This window comes from Ambystoma mexicanum, chromosome 5p (assembly GCF_040938575.1).
Source record: "Ambystoma mexicanum isolate Mex_15411 chromosome 5p, UKY_AmexF1_1, whole genome shotgun sequence".
Lineage (NCBI taxonomy): Eukaryota > Metazoa > Chordata > Amphibia > Caudata > Ambystomatidae > Ambystoma > Ambystoma mexicanum.
This window is the reverse complement of record NC_090930.1, coordinates 888,923,650-888,945,269: the sequence shown is the minus strand read 5'-3', so window position 1 is coordinate 888,945,269 and position 21,620 is coordinate 888,923,650. Positions and strand designations below refer to the sequence as shown.

Below are 21,620 nucleotides of genomic sequence, written 5' to 3'. Positions count from 1 at the left end.
TGGTCCATTTTGACCCTGGATATTTGTAAAAGGGGGTGTGAGACGGGTCGGGTATCGGCTCAATTTGAATTCATTGAAATTAAAGAACAGGCATTCCTATTGAGCACCACATACCAGTCTAAGACCAAGTGTCCTGGTCCAGTGTGTGACGCCCGATTGGAATCCTTAACAGGGGCACCTTTCAACAACCTTAGGGCACATACAGCGAACATATCCCGACACCCCAGACTTAGGGTCTATAATGCAATACACTATGGGAGAGGATGAGGACCCCTCGCAGTACCTTATTAAACTTCAATAGATGTGGAGGGCAGAGATGGGAGTCCAGTGGGACTGATCAGTTCTTGTTTATTTGTTATAAAAAGAGGCTTACCCGAGGAGGTGCAGAAGGCACTCGACAAGATAGTTGCCACTGAAGCGAAAGGGTGGGTGGAAATTCAGACAAAAATAATACACCATTGTAAAAGAATTAAGGAGCGTGAAAAAAGCAGTACAGCGGATACAGGCAGAGGAAGCGAGATTGATACAGAAAGAGCTAGATTAAATAGCTGTAGAAGGGACGGCACCCATACCTGCAGCGATGGAAACAACAGGGAACACACAGGAGCCTGCAGATGTGAGGATAGTTGCATTTTGACCAGGAGGAGGAGGATAAGGACAGTGGAGGGGGCATCAGTACCCTGGCACCGTGTGGCAGAAAGGCAGTCAGCAGCTGGGAAGAGGTGGGTTCAGAGGGGGAAGGGGCGATTTGGGGGGTGTGGAGGGATGGGACCACAAGGCGGCGGTACAGGGCTCTCACAATTTTGGAGGTGCAGCAAATGGGGACATTTTGCAAGAGAACGTAGGTGCAGGGGTGGAATCTAGCTCACACAGCAACAGCCCCAGCAGCAGTGGCAACTCACAATACCAACTTCTTTAAAATATGAGATACATCAGGCGTATATCCAGTTACCCCCTCGGCTCCCAGGTGCAAAAACACAGAACCTGCAAGCTACTCAACCACATGTACACTCACCCAACGCTTTACATGGAGGACACATGCCTGCCAAAGAGGCAGTGCCTCACGGCAATGTAATACCCTAACGGGGGGATAGCATCATGGGGGGAACCCCTTTTTGTTCCCCGCTACAAACAACTATCACGACTAGGACAGACCACAGAAAGCTCTTGCGTGCCTAGTACTATCCATGACAGTCCACCCTGACGAGGAACCCTTGGTGGGCGCTGAGATAGGAAACAAACACTTCATCTTCATGGTTGACACAGGTGCCAGCTATCATGCATGAGTGAGGGAAATGTCCCGCTATCAGGTGAAACTCACGCAAGACTTCTCTGGGGCGGTAGCCACGTGTCGATATACCAAAGAGGTTAACATAAAAATAGGGGCTGGAAGGTGGTGTGGGCTCCCCTATTGTATTCTAAAAGTTCCCAGATAAACCTGTTGGGCCACGACCTGCTGAGCAAATTGAACATGACCATCTCTTTCACAGACAGTGGGATTGTATCCGCTACCCCAGGAATGTGTGCCATGAGGGCAATGGTCATATATGCAAAAGGAGGAGACGTAGTGGTTTGCGGGATTCTCGTGGACCCAGACATGTTCATGTGCGGGATCACTGTGCTTCTTGAGGCGGTACCCCAAATTGACAAAGGTTGCAGGCGAGTGCCGGACTATTTTATTTTATTTATTTACTTGATTCAATTAAATTAATGATTTTTACAAAAGAAGAAGAAGTTGTAAAAGAAGAGAAAGAATAAAGTTTTGCTTAGCTAGAGAGCCAAGATCTGTTTCAAAGTCTGTGATGTGGCAATAGTCCAAGCGGTCCTTTCGCCGCTCATTAGCCTGCCCCACCACAACTCTTCGTCTTTGATATAGGAGGCAGATAGATGTGGTAGCAGATACTTTGTGCCGGGGCAGTTGAGTAACAGGTGTCGAATGGTTTCAATCTCCTCGTCATTATGGCAGAAGCGGCATTTGCTTGAGTTGCTTTGCCCTCTAACTGCCAAGATCTTGTGAGTTTGGAGGAGATTTAAGCGAGCCCTCATGAACAAATCTCTGACTGGTTTACTGGGAATTTACTCAAGTAATTTGGAACAGAATTTAGTTTACTCAAATAGGGGGGTAAGTGGCTAGTAGATTTTGACACAGCTGCACAATCTAGGGTCTTCATCCAGTTGAGTACTGCCATTTTCTTTTTTATTTTCACCGGGTTTTGAATGAGCTCGGCCTCAGACGGCTGATGTCCGTTACTACATTAATACGAGGTGTGGGACATACACTCCGGCTCGCCCACAATAGCGAACTAGCCTAAATCAACGGCAACCTCCCCTCCTAAAATAAAGCGGCTGAGGCATATTAATCCCCACGGACCCTGTGGCCCAGAAGCGTGGGAAGCATCCACAGGCCCATGCTGTGACAAAAGGAAGGTGCACGCAGCACACCCAGTGGTTGGGACCACCGAGGACCCCATTAACAGCCAGCACTAGCAACCAGGCGACACCCAGCGGGAATCACGGGCTCAAAGCAGGCTGGCTTTCGCCGCAGGCTAACACCGGGCTGTAAGCTCACAGTAACCAGGTCTCACTAGGAGCGAGAAGGGCAACCAACTACTCCAAGAGACACGTGGGGTAGCTACTGGACATCACAGCGGTAGAGATACCACGCGAAGTGGTACACCATACCACGGCTAGTGACTGTATGGTTTACAATAACAGCAGTACAAGCCCATAAGCCCCTGCACGTGCAGACAGCGAGAGGCCCCACTAAGAGATAGAGTGCAAAGATTGAAAGGAACAGCAGTGGCCAAGGACCTGGGAGGACATAACCCATTCGCAACATGAAACAAACAGCATTAGAGAACTCTTACCGCAGCTCCTTGCAAGCATCATAGTCGAGCATGGTCTAACCCGAAGGCGCGATAGACCATATTCCGGAGCCCCGGAAGAGAAACACACAGCAACGCCAAGATGGCGAATATACAGATCAAGGGAAATGGCAAACAACCTATGTTGGAAGAATACACCAGAACACCGCAAATGTCAGAAGGGGCCAGAAGTAAGGAGAAAACTCCCGCCACGGATACTGCCATGGGGAGCAAAGACCAGCAGATCCTGGAAGCGATTGAGGACTTGAAATTGGCATGGAAAACCAAACTGGAATCGGCTATGGTCGAACTGAAGGCGGCACTGGAACTTAAAGTGGGTGCAGTACAGGAAGAGGTGAATCCCCTTAGGCAAGATGTCAGAACACTGGCAGAACGCACAAGCAAATTGGAAAAGGAGATGGCCCCGAACACTGCTGCATGTGCATCTCACAAATCAGATGCACATCTTAGAACAATGCGTGAGTAATCTGGAAAATAGGGCAGAAGAAGCGGAGGGGCTCGCCCGAAGAAACAAAACCCCATGGACTTCATTGAAACCATGCTGCTGCAGGAAATAACGTGAGGGGTGTTGACTCAAGGATTCGTGGTGGAACGGGAGCACAGGGCCCTGACGAGGAGGCCAATCATCGCCAAAATCCTGAACTATCGAGACAAGGAAAGAATCTTAGAATTTTTTCGGAAAGGAGGAACGATACAAAGGGCGTCAGCGAATATCACTGCATACCCGGATTACACACTGATGGTACAAAAATGGCGCATGAACTATGGTTCGGTGAAAAGACGGTTGCGGGAAGCTGGTTACAAGTACATGTTGATATACCCGGCGAAACTGAAGGTGTACCACAAAAACAGAACATTGTTCGTCGACACTCCAGAAGAGGTGTCAGACTGGCTTGACACACAGAACTGTCCATCGGAGACTGGCATCCAGAAGGAAGATGGCGCAGATAAGTAACATGGAGGCTGCAGTGCCTACGGGGCTGCAGACTGAAACACTGGGATTAGAATATAAGCCAGGGCCAAGGCAGTTGTGACTTTTGCTACATGGGACGCATTAATAAGGATGCTTAGGCACAGTGATATAGCGCATACTGCAGGAGCCTCGTGGAACCCGCTCTTGCACCCCTACGTACAGATTAGTTAGGAAACTGATAGATCGGTAACACCCTGCTGGGTTCCTGATCTCGGCAACCCAAGATAGGACCAAATGCGGGGGAGCCTGAGATCCAGGGATGGAGCTGGGCACCAGTTGGGGATGGGTAGGGAGGGGGGAGGGACGGGAATGTTTGCAGTGAACATAGTTGGGGGAAATGGGATGCGTGGGGTTAGTTGGGGAGTTAATGTTTATTTAGATGGGGAACAAGCCTACACTCATGCCAAACTAGGTTGAAAGGCGGAATAGAAAAGGAGGGAGGGGGGGGAACAAAATATGGATGGCAATGGAAAGTCTCAGAATCTTAACTTGGAATGTGAGGGGCCTTAATAGCTACTTGAAGAGGAACAAGGTAATGATGTATTTGAGAAGGCAGGGAGTGGACATAGCATTGCTACAGGAAACCCACTTCACCAGAGAGAAGCTAGAGATGGTCAAGAGAAAGTGGAGAGGGACCACCGTGGGAGCGACATATTCAGCTTATGCTAGGGGGGTGGTTACCTGGGTAGCACCACATGTGCCTTTTAAGATGCTCCAAGCCATGGCAGAGCCTGACGGGAGGATGATAGTGATGCGAGGGCTGCTGGAGAACAGAGAATTGAGCATCATAAAAACATACGCCCCCAACCAAGACACAGTGGCCTACTTCAGAATCCAATATGGCAAAATTAGCCCCCTCTTGGGAGGTGCGTTTATGTGGGGAGGGTACTTCAGCTGCACGCTATATCCCAAAAGGGACAGGTCGGACAGGAAACTAGATAAACCCACCCCCACCGCAAAAGCATTACAGGCCCTACTAGGAGACTTTGGGCTGGAGGATGTCTGGAGACAGCAACACCCGAATGATAGGCACTATGCCGCCCCACAAAACCTATATATGAGACTGGATTATATGTTCGTCACCTCTGAACTCGTAGGTGGATTGATGGGCTAAGAATATAAGGCAACAACACTATCAGACCACTCCCCCCTGGTCGTGGAGTAGAGACACCAGCCCCCCCAGAGCAAGAATCTCAACATGGAGGCTTAGAGCCGAGGCCCTGCAGGACTCGGCATTTCAAGAGGATCTAAGGGAGGAGATTATAGAGTACTTTGACACCAACACAGGGAGTGTGAAGTCAGACAGAACCTTATGGGAAGCGTTTAAAGTGGTAGTAAGGGGTGCGCCCATATCCAAATCTAGAGGGCTCCAAGAGGGCATAGAGCAAGAGCTACAACAGACAGAGAAGAAATTGGAAGCAATGATGCAGAAGGGGGGCACCTCACAGGAGGACACTGAACAAGTGAACCAATTACAGCAAGCCAATAGGGAACTCTGGGAATGGCTATGTTAATTGAATTATAAAAAATACATCGAAAGGCAACACGCAGGGGGGGGACAAAACGGGGAGGCTGTTGGCATAGTATATAAAAATGAGACACCGAGAACGGTAATGGGGGAAATAACGGGAGAAGAAGGGCAGACCTGGAACACCCAAGAGGGAGTTAACGAGGGGTTCCTTAGATTTTACAAACGCCTCTATGAAGATACAGGGGCGGAAGTAAGGCGGGAGACGCTAGAAACGTTGGAAGACATAGGATTACCCACATTAAATGAGGAGGAGAGGGAGAACCTGGAAGCCCCAATTACCATAGAGGAACTTGAGACAGTGGTCCTGCACTTACCCACCTGTAAAGCCCCGGGGCCAGACGGACTCCCCAGCGAATTCTACAAAACGTAAAGGCAAGAGATACTCCCCCCAACCCCCTGCTAGCCATGCTAAATGAAGCATACGAAAAGGGAAGGCTGCCGGAATCCCTAAGAGAAGCGGTAATATTCTGCTTCTAAAACCCGGTAAGCAAAGCACAGAATGCGGGTCATACAGACCCCTATCTACGTTAAACCAAGATAGCAAAATTCTCACGGCAGTGCTGGCAAATAGACTAATGAGAGTAATTAATAAACTCATACACCCTGATCAAACCGGCTATGTCCCGGGAAGGAACATAACCGACAACCACAGGAGACTCCACCATATAATAGAACAGACAGAGAGCGAGCTCAGAGAAATGGCTATAGTCTCGCTGGAAGCAATTAAAGCTTTCGACTCTGAGGTGGCCGTGGATGATGGCAGCCTTAAAAGAATACGGGATAGGACCTTGGTACCTGAGGTGGGTTAAGATGGTGTAGAGCTCCCCAATAGCTAGGGTCAAAACGGGTGCAATAATCTCGGACAAATGGCACCTCAGCAGGGGCACAAGGCAGGGCTGCCCTTGGTCCCCCATGCTATATATACTTGCACTAGAACCATTAGCAATTAGCCTGAGACAACAATACGGAGAGATAGGAATCCACACAAGAGGGGGACCGCACTTGATATCACTGTATGCCGATGAAATGTTGCTATACCTGCGTTTCCCAGAGGAACACCTGCAGTATGTCCTGGAAGTGATGGAACACTACGTGTCCCTTTCAGGCATAGCGGTGCCCCCTGGGAAGATATAGGGGGTCCCCACAGGGGGACCTACCTATCTTGCAGATACCCTGGCAGACTAGAACATTCAGGTACCAGGGGATTGACATATATCTTAAGGCCGCAGATGAATATAAACACAATACGGAGAGGGCCGTGGAGGGTATCGAAAATAGCATGGGGTTCTGGGCGAAACTCCCCCTCGCCATGATGGGTAGGGCGGCCTTGCTTAAGATGGTGGTTCTGCCCAGGCTGTTACACTTCTTCACGAACATTGCATACATGCTCCCCAAACGCTTTTTCACGAAACTCCAGAGCCTATGCAGGGGCTTCATATGGCATAACTCCAGAAACAGGGTGGCTCTATGGAAGCTGCAGAACCCATATGACAGAGGGGGCATAAACCTGCCGAATTTTGATATATACCATCTGGCAGGGCAGCTTCAGTATGTGGCCATACGGCTCTCAGAAGAAGAGACAGCTGAAGCAAGATTGCTAAATAGGGACTGCACCCCATTCTTCCTAAGAGAACTAATATGGCTGCCTAAATCAGAGATGCAAGGACATGCACATATGCTGGAACTATGCTGGAAAAGAACAAAGCATGCCAAGTGGTGGGAAACCTGACCCCGTGTTCCCCGCAGGTGCCTCTGGTAGCGCTATGTAGCGAGGATACGCAAATGATAAGGGGGATCCGTAAATTTTGGGAACCGATGAGCCTAGTGACCCTCGGAGACATATGGCAAGAAGGGGCGGTACTAGATTTTCAAAAGATAATGGAAGACACTGGGGTACACACAGGACAATACATTGCATATACCAAAATCACCAAACGAGTGAGAGAAAAGTGGCCCGAGGCAGTGTTGGTAGAACAACCCGACGCAGTCATTGAAACGATGTATGATATCTCGGAGGGCGGACACAAAATATCCTGAATTTATGAATTACTGATGTCCAGAGTGAGGAAGGAGTTGCTCCAACTGAGGCGGGATTGGGAGGAGGAGTTGGGAGAAGCTATGCAGGATGGGCAATGGGATAGAGCCCAAAAGGTACCACAAGAAGGTGCCCCGGAATGCGCGGCTGCAGCAGATCCAGCTATATATCACCCACAGGGGATACATGACTCCCAGTAAAATCGCCAGGTTTGGAAACTCAGCGACACAGAAATGCCCCAAGTGCGGGGAGGGGGATGCCGGGATGATACACACGTTTTGGGCGTGCCCGAGGTGGGAAGGTTCTGGGAGGAGGTTAAACAACGCCTATCCCAAAAGGGGATCAGTCTGGAGGTGGAGTCAGTATGGGCATGCAGGCTGGGGGGCTTCGCTAGACAACGCAATCTAAAACACATCAGTAAACTAAAGGACCTGGCCTACATCCTGGCCAAACGGAGAATCGCTATGGGCTGGAAAGGAGCCCAAAGACCTAGATTAGAGGTGTGGTGGAAAGACCTCCTGAAGTGGGCAGAGGCTGAGACGACGGGCTGGTACGAAGCAGTTAGCAGGGGAGAGGAAGAGGAAACGGGACCCATGGTAGAATGGAGGCAAATGGTAGCTATGATGTCAGGACTCTCCCATGCCGAATCCAGTGAAGATGATACGCCTGAAAACAGTAAAGGAGACAAACCCTAAGTAACAAATTTTAAGGAGTTGAAGTAAGAGCTCGAGTTAAGGGGGTGGGATGGAGGAGGACTGTGAAATGTAACATGCAAATGTAAAGACAAGATGTGTACGTTTGGAAATGTCCTATATGTTAGTTAAATTTGATCTGTTGTTTAAAATAATAAAAAATAAAATAATCAAAGCGCTACAAGTGTCGCAAGAGTGCCACGCGGCCATCTATTCCGATTCAGGGTACGTCACTACAACAGTGCACACCGGTCTTGCGCGTTGGAAAAGGAGGGGGTTCAGGAAGGCTGACGGGTCCCCAGTCCAACATGCTGCATTACCAGATAGGCCCATTTTTGCACACTCACAACCATCCGCAGTGGCCGTCATAAAATGCGCCGCCCACACCCATAACACAAATGAGGTCATAACACAGTGGCCAAAACAGCAGCATATCTTCTGGTACCTCAACCAGCGGAATATCCCATTTTAATACACAAGGTATAGCAGCCTCCCCCAGTCTTCTATAATACACTGCCAACTGTGCAGATAATCGAGTTACAGGGACAGGTCACAGAAGAGGAAAGGCAACTGTGGATAAAAAGAGGGTGTAAACAATCTCCCACTGATTTTTTTATTGAGACAGGAGGTGACAGGAAAAGCAGTTATGTCACATGAGTTACTACTAGTAGCATTTGATCAGCTTCATCCATTGCAATTCTCCAAGAAACACATCATTGCGGACATCCAGGCAGACTGGTTTGCGCCAAACCTTCAGGAGCACTTAACCAATTTTGTTATTCACTGCACCACATATCAGGGTTACAGCAGAGGGATGACATTGCGAAAAGTAAAAGGCACTTTGCCTGCCCCACTGGGCCGTTCCATGAGTTGCATATCGACAACATTGAAATGGGTGATAGGTGCCACGGTTCCTGATATTTGATCGTTGTCTGTCCGAACTCCCAATGGGTGGAGGTGTGACCATGTGCACATCCAGATGCCGAAGGCGTGACATCTTTAGTGCCTGAGGTTTTCCCTCGATGTGTGTGCAATGTATGAAGGTCTGATAATGGCAAACACTTAAACAGTTCAAAGAAATTGCAGCATTGCTCAGCATTAAACATCGGGTGTGCACCATTTACCACCACAAGGCCAGCAGAATTTTGGAGAGGATAAACACCCTTCTAAAGAGCAAATTGTCCAAGCTCTGCACCACGTTGAAGAAAACATGGATGCACTGCTTGCCGCTAGAACTTTTCAGTTTGTGCACACAACCCTGCAAAGACCACCATTTGTCCACCATTTGTCACCCCTTGAGATGGTCACTGGTCACTGCATGCATACGCCCCGTAGGAGAGCATCAGACACACATAGGGCAGCATCTGTGTCAGGAGACAAATTTCACAGTTATTTCATCACCCTAACACGGGCCATTAAAAATGTCGCTTGACAGATTGCACCACTCCGGTCAGAGCAAACAACAGGTGCCGTGGCACCATCGGATTACCCACCCACTCAACCGTTACTACCAGGCTACCTGATCTAAGTGCAGAACCCCATGTATAACGGGCCATGTCGGTTCATCTTCTCTGCTCCCCTTGCTGAAAAGGTTAAGGGGCTACGCGACTAGGTCCACCTATCGGATGTCTGGAAAGCACCCCCGAGCACACCATAGTGAGTCTCTATGCCCAGGGGTCCTGGAACACTTACCTATCTTTTTGGGCATTTTGTGCCAGTACCGCCATAGCACTTTTGCACAGAGGGTGCTCTCTTGCATCTTCCCAGATTTTCTTTTCTTTATTTGTTCTCTCTCCCTTTTGCCCCCTTTTTCTCCACCCCCCTCTGTTTCCGCCTCTTTCCTCTCCCCCTCTCTCTCCTCCCAGCTCTTTCCCATTTCCTCTCTTTCCCGTCCTCTCTTCTCAATCCTCACTGCCCCTCTCTTTCCCCTGTCCTCTCTCTCTCCCCTCTTTCTTTCCCCTGTCCTTTCTCTCTCTCTCTCTCCCCACCTCTCTCTCCCCGTTGCTTTTCAGACACAGCAGAAGATGGCACCAGCGCTCTCAAACGACTCACTGTATATAAAAAAGAACGTTAGTTATGTTAGTGTGTGTAGATTTCCATATTCATATGTGGGCCCATTATCTCACAGGGTTGTTTGCACTATTTATGTTTGCATTAGGGATATATTTAGGAGCTGAATGAATATGGGGGGGACTCATAAAAAGGGGGACGGGGGTTTATTGAAAAACCACTGTCCATAATGTATCAAACACAAATAAAACTAAGTCTCTACTTTCCCTAATACACAACTCAAAAGCAGCATTCAGCTCTGTCCCATTACAAGTGCATCCACCGGCTCTGGGTTTTTAGACTTTATTGGCAGGACTTTATTTTTTCCCAATTCTATTCAAGATGCAAGCTGCGTTTATGGTACTGGTAGTTGTAGAATTATTAATGGATATGTAAAAAGCTCTAGGCGCAAAAAATAATAGGCAAACTAAAAGGGCAAAGTATGATGCCTACCATGGGTTGGGTTTGCTATAGAAAATGTGCGCCATCCAGAATTGTCCAATAGTTGGTACACAGACACGAGCACTGTGGGGAGAGGAAAAAGTGAATGGGAGTTGCTATGTTTGTTGATACCGCATGCATCAGGGGCCCCCAAGGTTTTAGTGCCGCAGGACGTACCCATTCTAGAGGCTCAAAGCCTAATACATATAGAGCTATGTAGGGCAAAAGGCACGCTCCAGGCACACACTAAGGCCCGAAGAATCGGATCACAATCAACTACAATGCAACAGCGACCCTAAAAGCATCCGGTGCATGCCAAGACCATATTTGGTGTTACAAGGACTTAAATACGTGGCGAATAAGTGGCAAGAAACAACACTAAGTGTTAAGGCAGGTGGCTTAATAGGGTTTAAAGACAAGGTCCTAGCCCAGATGAATGCTGCATGTGCACCATTCTGGATTGACCATATTGCAAAATGTACATGAATAGAGCCAATGGAAAAACCAGTGAAGGTGCACAGGGAAGAAACATATGGACTATGCTTTTTTCAATGAAGGGACTGTTTCTGTAGGGGCCAATGAACGTAACAAGACATTGCTCATTCCAGACCTCAAGAAATGCACAGCTGCAGTTATGCACTATTACTGGGTGTTTGGTCAGAAGGCATACTTGCACCTCCCACCATCATGAAGGGGCTACTGTTTGCTAGCAACCTTCCACTCGGCACTGCTTGTAATACCCGAAGAACATCTCCGGGGCCGGCGGACTCATCACCACCAATGGCAGATCCCACCTCCAAGGGCCAACCCCAAATCCATTGCAGGCCCTGGAGTACCGCTACCTCCCTGAAAGCGAAAGAAAAGAAAAGAAAAGCTGCGGAGGAGGAAAAGAGCAAACCATTTATTTCACGATTCATATGAGTGAGATACCCGATGAATACAGACTATTTAGTGGCGTGGAAACGTTCTTTGCATCACTGTTACTGCCTGGGGTCCAAGCAGCGGCTAATGTTATTTGGCTGCAGATAGTCCGCTGGGAACTGATACAGCTGGCAAATGACAAAGAACAAGGGTTCAACGCCATAAATGTGGAGTTTGGAGCATTGCAGCTGATGACTATGCAGAACCGCTACCTTCTTTACCTTCTCACGGCGATGGACTGGGGCATGTGCACAAAGATAGGAGATTCCTGTTATACATTCATGCCTCCTAATGAAGCAGGGAATGTCTCCCTCTCGCAAATAATAGTAGCCATACACACCTTAGGAGTACACATAAAAAAAGCTGGAATGCAAAGTAAGGATTGGTTTGACAGCATTTTCTGCTGGACCCCGTCCTGGGTGGGAACAATAGTGAAGATTTTGGTACCGTTGATCGTGTTCATGTTGGTCAACTTCTGCACCTGCCAGATGGGCCTCCAATGTAGTGCCAAAGCAGTACCCAATCGCGCTAGGATGATGGGCTCAATTGGGGTATCCAATGCACCTCGCGGTATCTCAGAACACAGTATCCAGACAGACCCAAATAAGCCCTGCATGGTCCAACTTGAGCATTGCTTACGCCCCCATGCAACCATTACTACAACCCCACCAGATCCTGAGAACTACACTGAACATTGGGTAGATCTAGCTGGTGTTGGGGGATGTATATATAGGACTTTCACACCGGAAGAGTATGCCTGGTCTGGAGCAAGTCTGTGCAGCATGTGTAGAGCATGGGTTCCTAAAGAGGGATCACCCCAATTTTTGGAAGCATGACGATTAGAAAGGGTACAGATATTGGATGAGACCCATTATTGGGGGGGATAAGCAGGGGCAATACTTTGGGCAAATTCATTACTGTAGAATGTTTTGGAAGGAGAGAGAGTCTTCCCACCCCTTAAGCGATTCCGAATGAGAAACAAACTAAACAGCACATTGAGGGGGCAGGGGGATGTACACAAAGGAGAGTGTATGATCGCGTAGCACATGCATTAAGAGCTATATAGTAGAGACAAGGGTAAACTGCATCTTAGTTATTGGCAGCCATTTTGGTACGTAGGCCCAAGTGCGGCAAAAAGCACCAAACATGTTAGTAGTAGATTTGCATTGCCCCCACACATAACCCCCACCACGAGCGAGCTTTGGCGAGTTACAAGCCTGCCATTGTATCAGAGGCTGTATGCCTTCGAGCCCCAGAAAGATTGTGCTCTACAAGGCCACGAGAAGGGGTAGAACACCTCTTGGCAGTTACCATTCCACAATACAGATAGCATGAACCCTCAGTGCCAAGACCCCACACGTCAGAGTTACAGCCCTCCCATGCTTTGATCGCAAAACCACCACATACCACAGCGCTAGCCAAGACCAGACCACCTGCGACCACCACCAGACCAGCTGCGAGACCCCCGATCGATCTGAAAGATCAGAAAGCAAGGCTATCTTGCTTCACATTTGGATCACGTGATTTGTGCTGCGAGGTGCCAGGGAGGGATGAAATAGCTCAAAACGAGGGTAGAGGACCTGGAGGCTGCTGGCGCATCTGGGAGTGAGTGAAGTATGGAAGTTGGTATGACCTCGGCTCTCCACCTGGACCCATCTCTGTCTGCCAGGTGCACCATTAGAGTGATAACAGAGTACCATTGTTTTCATAATAAGCATTTTGCTTGTTAGGCCCTGTTTAGGTTCCATATAATAATTCCCCCGCAAAAATGTCCCCTGACAAAAACGGTGCAGTATATTGCAGAGACATTATTGCATTGAACATGCGGGGGACACCGCTGCCTTTTTATTTATTTTAAATGGGAGAAGGGGACATCCCCATACATGTCATCATATATAATGTTGCCAATGTCTTTTCCCGGTGACATTATGTATGGGGACTATTACCAGATACTCCCGTTTTATCATGGATGACGAGCCCAACAGCACCCACGTGGACTGAGACGGACAAGAAGACTCAAACCAATGGCCTAGTATCCCCTATGGAGTGGGCCAACCACGTACAGGGTCACTCCAACCACCCTTGCAGGTTTTTACTGCACGTGATGACATCTATGACACCAGGCGTCCTTTTAGCTTGCTTCACATCCCCAATTTGGCAGAACGTTCGGCTGCAGCAGAGTTCTTTGCTGATGCATTTAGATTTTTGTAGAAATAAAAACTTGTCATCCTTGCACGCAGTGACTTGGGCCTTTTTCCCTAGCAGGTTGTATTCTTTTCTGGTGTGAGCGTGAGGGGGAGTGCCTTCATTTGCCAGGAAAAACTAGCTGTCTGCAAGGAATACAACGTTAATCGGCATTATACTACAAAACCTGCAATTGAATTGGACAACCTGAGCAAGACGGAGGCGAGCATTATGCTTTAACTTCTTTAATTACTGCTCCCACAGCAATTCAACAAAACACATTTTTTTTTTTTTTAAAACTTGGTAACACTGTTTTACGCTTCCATGCTCTGGAAGCTTTCTGTAAACATTGGGGTAACATAGTTTTCAAAAAATAGCATAAAAAATGATATCAAATCGTTTTGAACTACTAATGCCCAAAATCCTATGTGTCTCTGTAGTCCTGCACCAGTCCCTTTGCCCAATGAGGGCCCACCCCTGTCCATAAGAGGGGCTCCGACTGCTCTCCAATCCTCTTTCTTTGTTGCTGCTCCCATAAGATAAGTTACCTCACGAGTGTTGCTCTTCATTGTGTGATCGTACTGCGATTTATTTAAATGCAGGCGCGGCACGCTTTCCTGACCTACTTTATTATTAGTAGCGCTAGCGTTTAGCCGTTATTGGTGTCAAGGATAAATTAAACGCAGCGTTTTTCTTTTTTCCTCATTCGTGTCACCGACGCTTGTTTTCAGTTTCCGCATCTTCAAGGAGCCGGGGCCGGAGCCGCGGGCGATCGCATTAGGCCCCTGGCCCCGCCTCCTCAGCTCGACTCTTGGGAGTGCGTCGAAGGGCCTTTCCCGCGGGCTTTAGGACCCGGCGGGAGGGCGAGCACGCCCATCAGCCTTCGCGCGCAGCTCAAACTGCGTAGTACAAAGGAGAGAGCGAGCGAAGCGACGTGCAATTCGGAGCTCTGCTAAAGAGTTCTAACGGTAGAACGATAAGTTCTAGGAGAGTCGTGTGGGCTATTTGGAGTGTTCTACATTAATCTGGGTAAAAAAATAAAAATAAAAAAAAGGAGCTTGTGTTCCTTTACACTATACAGGAAAATATAGTGTACTCGGAGGTCCCATTCCAGTATGGCACAGTACAAAGAACCCAGATCCAGATCCACGTTGCCTGAGTGGGCTTAGGAGACTATGGAGGAGGACCAGGACCTCAGCTTGAGTTTCAAAAGGGTCCTAGGGGATTCATTATCCCAGGCAGTATCAGAAGGAGTCCTCCCCCTCACCCAAAGACTCGATCATTTGGAGGCTATGTTTAATAAACAGAAAGCAGAACAGGACCAGTCCAGGAAGAGGAGGGTGTTTAGCCCCGGCGAGGGGACCTCAGGGAGACACCCCAATCCCGGGTTTGAGCAGAAGGGCTGTAAGAAGGTGCGGCAGAGCGGACGCTCTATGACGCCCACAAGCAGACCAGAAGAGGTAGAATTAACACCTCAAGAGCCAGTTGACCCGGTCAGCAGACTAAAAGAAGCATTTCTGAAAAGGGCAACGGTGCCAGGCTCTCAACCCCCTGCCCCAGGGGAGAATAATTTAGGGGACAAGGAGGAGGCCGGTTATACACCAGACGACGAGAGCGGGGATGAGGAGGTCTCCCCTCGTCAGCCTAGAGCGCAGGATCAACTCCCGGAAGAGCAACCATTGGGAGATATGTTTGATCCAGAGGTGATCAGGCATCCTAGATCAACAGACTGGGTGCCTTCACCAAGAGTCGCCCAGTATATAACTCTCCACATGAGGAAGCCTCTCGATCGAGAGGTAAGGTCAAAAATGCGAGCAGAATGTCCCAGACCAGAGCTGCCAGGCAAGGTCACAGACACGCCGGACCTAGATCCAAAAATGGTCACCTTTGTGACGAAAACCTCCAAGGATGTTAGGAAAGGAGTAGACAGGGCTTGGCGAGGGTGCCAGGATAAGTTACTAGATCTATCTGGACCCCTCGCGAAGATCATGGACTTGGCCGAGAGAGCCATTGACACAGGATCCCCAGTTGACCCCCAGGTTCTAGCAAACTGGGCTCAACGTGCTGTCTGTTTGCTAGGAAATGCCAATACCGCACTCTCTTCGGAGAGAAGGCGCAGAGTGCTACTGAAAATTGACAGTAAACTGAGTGATCTGGCTTCGTACGAGGAGCGAAGGGAATGTTGTTCCGGGACGCATTTGCGAAAGAAATGAATCAGTTTGTGGTGACTTACTCTGCCCTGGAGAAGGCACAGAGCTCCATCAGAAGGATCTTCCCCAGCCGTGTTTTTTCCGGGCGCCAGAGAGGTCGAGCGTCCGGTCGCGCCAACTCCAACAGAAGACCTCAGAATCAAAAGGTCCCAATACTGGGAATCACCGCAGCAGGACAATTTCTTCCCAACAAGGAGCCGTTTCCCTAGGAACAGAAGGGGGAGAGGAGCTTTCAGGCAGCAAGGTGCTCCCATCGGTGAGTACTACGCCAATTCCCTACAAAATAGAGGGCAGGACAGCAGAGTTTGGGCAGGCTTGGCGCAAGCTTTCCAGCGATGCGTGGGTTGTGCAGACAGTGTCTGGTATGCATCTAGAGTTTGTAGGTACTCCCATGCAAGCGCGTACCCCAGTTCCGATGTTCAAATCCCAGAGCGAAAAGGCCCAGCTCTTCAGCGAACTACAGATCCTAGCCGCCAAAGGGGCAATAGAGAGAGAGCTACTGCAGGATACAGGCTTTATCAGCAACATGTTCCTAGTGCGCAGAGGGGAGAAAGTGAGACCCGTAATAAATTTAAAGAGCCTGAACGAATGGGTAGTTTACAGGCATTTCAAGATGGAGGGTATTTATCTTCTTCGAGATCTTCTCAGGGCAGCAGATTGGCTAGCCCACCTGAATCTCAAGGACGCCTACCTCACAGTTCCGATAGCAGCTCAATATCGGAGATATCTGCATTTCCTGTGGGGTGCCGAGGTGTGGAGGTTCACTTGCCTACCCTTCGGTCTGGCCTCCGCTCCGTGGGCCTTCACCAAGCTCATGCGGCCAGTAGCAGCAGCTATCCGCGAGCGGAGGATTATCATTTACCGAGACAATATATTGATTCTAGGTCAGAGCGCAGCGCAGCTGCAGGTCCAAGCGGAATGGGTATCCACGCTAGTGACATCTCTCGGTTTCATCATCAATTCGGAGAATTCAGATATCTATCCCGCGCAGAGGATCGAGTTCCTAGGATTTGTGATAGATACCAAGAAGGCGGTTCTAGAATTACCCGCTCACAAAGTGCGAGAGATTCGGAAGGAGCTAAGAGGGGTTGTAGTGAGGAAAGTTATTTCGCTTCGCAATCTAGCCCGTATAGTGGGTCTACTTGCAGCATCCATTCAGGCAATCTTTCTAGGCCCTTTGCACTACAGGGACCTGCAACGGTTAAAGATCAGACACCTCCGGGAAGGGCTGTGTTACCACCAGCTAGTTTCGCTAGATCAGGAAGCCATGACAGAGCTACAGTGGTGGTTGCAAAATATGGAAGCCTGGAACGGCAGAGCGATTTTCGGGGACTCCCCAGAGTTAGTAGTGGAATCAGACGCCAGCAGAGCAGGCTGGGGAGCACGCTGCGGAAGCCTCCAAACAGGAGGAAAATGGTCCCAAGAAGAGCTCAAGCTCCACATAAACTGTCTAGAGTTGTTAGCGGGTTCTTTTGCAGTGAAGGCATTCACCAAGGACCGAGTGAACTGCTGTGTCCTTCTCAAGATGGACAATATTTTCGGCAGTCCGTTATATAAACAAGTTAGGGGGAACATCTTCCAGAATGTTGGCAGAGTTAGCAAAGGATTTCTGGCATCACTGCTTGCGCCAACACTTATCAGTATCAGCAGAATACTTACCAGGCGCTCAGAACGAGATAGCAGACTGGAATTTTCGATATCTAGTAGACTCCAGCGATTGGAGGTTACTCCCTTCCATTTTCAACAAGCTCCAGCATCTATGGGGCCCATTGAACCTGGAGCTGTTTGCCTCCAGGCTCAACACACAGTTGCCCAAGTTTTACAGCTGGAGGATAGACCCGGAAGCAGCGGGAACAGATGCCTTTCTCCAGATGTGGACGGAAGGGGTGCTATACACCTTCCCTCCATTTATCATGCTGACGCGAGTGTTGGCATAGACGAGGAGAGACCGAGCAGAGCTGGTTCTCGTAGTCCCATTGTGGAAGTCTCAACCGTGGTTTCCAGTAGTGATGGAACTTTCTACGGATTCTACGGAGAGTGATTCCCCACGAAGCGGATCTCCTGCTGAGCCCAGTCGGGCACGCTCACCCGCTCATAGCAGAAGGTACACTGACCCTGCTAGCGTGCAGGGTTTCGGGCAACGTTGGGAGTTGCCAGGCATTTTGCAGCTCGCTGCGGACTGTATTAGAAGCTCATGGGCGCCTTCCACCATTAGGAGCTACGGTTCCGCTTGGGATCGATGGTCGTCATACTGCACAACCATCAGTGTGGATCCCGTTTCAGCCCCTCTAGTTCACATGTTGAACTTTCTAGCACTAAGGTTTAGTGAGCGCTGCGCTTACAGAACTTTAGGAGTGTACAGATCAGCCATATCGGCAGGTCATGACAAGGTGGAGGGACACCCGATAGGGGAGCACCCAGCAGTGATTAGACTTCTGAAAGGGGTGAAGCTAAAGAAACCACCAGAACCTAAATACTCTGTACTATGGGACGTACGCTCAGTGTTTCGGTTGTTCGTGTCCTGGCCAGATAATAAAGACCTTTCTCGCTCTCAACTGTCAGAGAAGCTAGCCATGCTCCTATGTCTCATAGCGTGCAGCCGAGTATCGGATGTGAAAGCATTAGAAATAGACAGAAAAATCTTCTACCCAGATGGTGTGGCTTTCTCCATAGCGAATAGAACGAAGTCGGACTATACAGTTATTTCAGATCCCTATTTTCCAGATAATGCTAAGCTTTGCGTAGCGCAGTTCATCAAGGACTATGAAGCAGCTACGGCAGCGTTGAGGCCCAGAGGTGTGACGCAGTTGCTCATTGCGCGTAGGAAGCCTTTTCACGCAGTAGCGACAGCCACCATAGCGAGATGGGTTAGAGAAGTGATGCAGTGGGCAGGAATAGACTTGTCACGGTTTGGGGCGCATTCCGCGAGAGGCGCAATGGCATCCAGCGCATTTGCGTCAGGAGTATCCTTGCAAGACATTATGAAGTCAGCTGATTGGTCTAATGAACGTACTTTTAAGACTTTCTATTTTAAGCCTGTCTCACAGATTGCTAATAGAGTTATTGATAACTTTGAACAAGCATAATGCTCGCCTCCGTCTTGTCATAGAATAAAGATTGTCCAGGTTTAACAGCTCATGCAGTCTTGATTCTATTAAAGACAAGGAGGCGAGCATTATATCCCACCCTCGTGGGTCATGACAAAGCATGAACTGTACTGTTGTATTGTGTTGAGCAAAGACCGACCCTTACGTTCTCGTCTTCCATTAATTGCAGGGGAAGACCAGAAGCAGACATGAATAAGTCTTCAGTGTTCCCGCATATTGGAGTTCTTGGGTGAAAGTTCTACTGCAGCAGCCTACGCCAAAGTTCGGCGAGAGGAAGGATTGCATTCCCTTGGTTGTTAGTTATGTTGACTGAGGAGTTTGAGTTAAGAACATTGGTCGCTAGCCAAAGAACGAGGATTGGAGAGCAGTCGGAGCCCCTCTTATGGAGAGGGGTGGGCCCTCATTGGGCAAAGGGACTGGTGCAGGACTACAGAGACACAGAGGATTGTGGGCATTAGTAGTTCAAAACGATTTGATATCATTTTTTATGCTATTTTTTGAAAACTTTGTTACCCCTATGTTTACAGAAAGCTTCCAGAGCATGGAAGCGTAAAACAGTGTTACCAAGTTTTAAAAAAAAATGTGTTTTGTAGAATTGCTGTGGGAGCAGTAATTAAAGAAGTTAAAGTATAATGCTCGCCTCCTTGTCTTTAATAGAATCAAGACTGCCTGAGCTGTTAAGCCTGGACAATCTTCATTGGCCAGATTAGGATGGATGGATGGCGTGAACTCGCTAAAGCAGAGTATGATCGGGCAACAATCTTTCTTCAAAGCTGCCAGGCAGAACTCTGAGGCTGCAACCAAGATAAGTTAATTGATGTCCGAGGCCATAGGTAGGAGAGGGAAACCATTGTCTGACAGAATTTGTCGAAGATTGCTTGCACATTTTTACATATTCCCTGACAAACAAGCAATGGTGGGGAAAACCAGTCTCTCACATCAAGACAATTGCTAGAAGATTAGATGACCCATCATCAAACATTGCAGACACACTAACAAAAAGACTAAGTGCCTGTGAGTTGTACAGCTTGTGGGTTGGTGAAAGCACAGATGCGAGTGATACTGCTCAACTGGCGAGCTTTGTACAAGGAAAAACAAACTATTCCAAATTGTTGAGGAGCTACTCGACCTATGTCCAATGAAAGGCAAAAGAATGGGAGAAAACATTTTCAATGAAGGGAAACATATCTTGTTGAAATTTTAATCTGCCAGAGGACAAACCCTGTGGTCTAACAACTGATGGGGCACCTGCTATGATCAGCAAACACAATAGGTTTGTCAGTTTGCTTGCAAAGTCAGTTCCCCAGAATGTTATCACGCATCAGTGCATCATTCACTAGGAACAACTGTGTACAAAGGCCTTGGAGATGAAGCTTGTGATGGAAAAGGTTGTTTCTACAGTGAATATCATATGGTCAAAAGGGCTTAACCATAGACCGTTCCAAGCATTGCTTGCAGAGAAAGCAGCAGACCATGATGATGTTATTTACTTCTGCTAAGTTTGTTGGCTCATGTGGCAGCCACACTATCCAGATGCTGGTCACTGCTTAATGAAATTAAAACATTCATGACCAACAAAGGGAAAGATATCAGCTTTTTGGGTGATGATACCTGGTTAAATGACTTGGCATAACAAAATATCTCACGGACCTGAATATAAAACTACAAGGGAAGGATCAGTTTGAGAACAGGCTGTATGAGCACATCCAGCTGCAATTGTTTCATAAACATCTGAATGAAATAAATGGCACCCATTTCACAGTACCGTTAACAAGATCTGCTCACAACATCAATTATTACAAGTATTGTGCACCGATTGGGACACTTTAGGATGAATTTAAAAATCAGATGTTGAGATTTCAGGGAGCACAGTGATGAGCTGAAGATGTTTGCAGATCCATTTGGTACGAACGTCACCAATGCCCCCGACATGTTCCAAATGTAATTGATATCCCCGTCCTGAAGAGAGCCTTTTCAGAACATAACTTGCATACATTTTATATAGATTACATGGGACTTTTTCCCAAATCTGTCAAATCATGCACTTCGGTTCATTGCACTTTTTGGCAGCACAACTGCTGTGAACAGCTTTTCTCAAGAATAAAGAGCATAAAAACAAAATCAATTTTGACAGATGGACACATATCTGGAATACTCCGCATTGCCACATCACGTGTGCCAGCAGATATTGAGAGCTTGTGCAAAGAAAAGTGTCACACTAAAAACAGTTCATTGCAGTGTTAGTAGAAGACTTCTTCATTATGTATTTTAAACAGTTTTTGCATGCAAGAGGTTAGGGTGTATTGAAGTGTGCTTTTATTAGAGAACTTAAAATGGTTGTATCCTGCCTCTCTTTTTTGCCTTATGGTTCCAATTAAATAGGAATGCCAACGATTATGAGCCTGGAGTCATTTTAACTGTGCTGAATGCTTCTTTAAGACTTAATAATATGCACAAGACTGGAGAATTTGCAATCTTGGGCCCATAGTATTTGGAGTATTTTAGTATTTGGAGCACATTATCCCACCTAGCTCTTTATAAAGCCTACTGTGGCCACTGTTTGGTTTTTGTTTAATTCTGTTTCCCTTTTGA

At 48.0% G+C, this 21,620-nt stretch overlaps 1 protein-coding gene across 1 annotated transcript in view; it reads right to left on the bottom strand.

Moving 5' to 3' along the window:
* LOC138480594 (uncharacterized) overlaps positions 1-21,620 on the bottom strand; it is a 414,351-nt gene that overhangs the window by 216,268 nt on the left and 176,463 nt on the right. The gene's annotated exons all lie outside the window — the stretch shown is intronic.